Below are 876 nucleotides of genomic sequence, written 5' to 3' on the forward strand. Positions count from 1 at the left end.
TGTGTGTGTGTGTGTGTGTGTGTGTGTGTGTGTGTGTGTGTGTGTGTGTGTGTGTGTGTGTGTGTGTGTACAGCTATCACGTTGCTGCTTTGTGTTCAGACTGTTGTAACCTTATCTGGAGTTCTGCCTGTAAACTCACTAATGTAAAACTGCTGTAACTGTAGTAAGGTGAAGCCTGGCAGATGACACTTCATCTCATTACAAAACCAAAACACACYGACACACACTTTGTGTCACCATGTGACCAACACACACTCTGACTCTGTCGTTAGTCTAATCTGCAGGTTTTTGTTATCTGAATGTGCATTTGCAGTTTATTGCGTCGTGTGTGGTACAGGTGTGTGTGTTTTCACTGTTATTGCAGCCGGCCCTTTCCTGCTGATTGTCGCTTTCCTATTCCCACAACACCCAGATTAACACACACACACAGACACACACAGACACACACAGACACACACAGACTCCCATCTCCTCTGACAGGTCACATCAACCCGCCTCTCCTCTGCACTTAATGTCTTCCTCTGTGACCTTCCTCCCCTGCCAGGTTTTCTCTCCTCCAAACGTTTTGCTCCTCTGACTTCTTCTAAAATTCCCTTTTATTTAAAAAAGAAAAACTTTTATTGGTTTTAAAGTTTTTTTGAGCTCAGCTGTGTGTTTGGGGAAGCAGGTGAGGATATTCTGGAATGGAAAGCATTCCCTGCTCYCTGGCTTTTTCTTTCCTGACACAGACACACACTCTTTGTCGACAGCAGTAGGGTGTTTCCTGTTGGCTGCACACACTCACACACACACACACACACAGTCTGGGTCAGTTGATTCATTTTGACAAAAGGTATTCTGATCAAAGTTGAATCGCAGGAGGCAGTTAGTTCCACT

The sequence above is a fragment of the Austrofundulus limnaeus genome, unplaced genomic scaffold, assembly GCF_001266775.1.
Source record: "Austrofundulus limnaeus strain Quisiro unplaced genomic scaffold, Austrofundulus_limnaeus-1.0 Scaffold105, whole genome shotgun sequence".
NCBI classification, from domain to species: domain Eukaryota; kingdom Metazoa; phylum Chordata; class Actinopteri; order Cyprinodontiformes; family Rivulidae; genus Austrofundulus; species Austrofundulus limnaeus.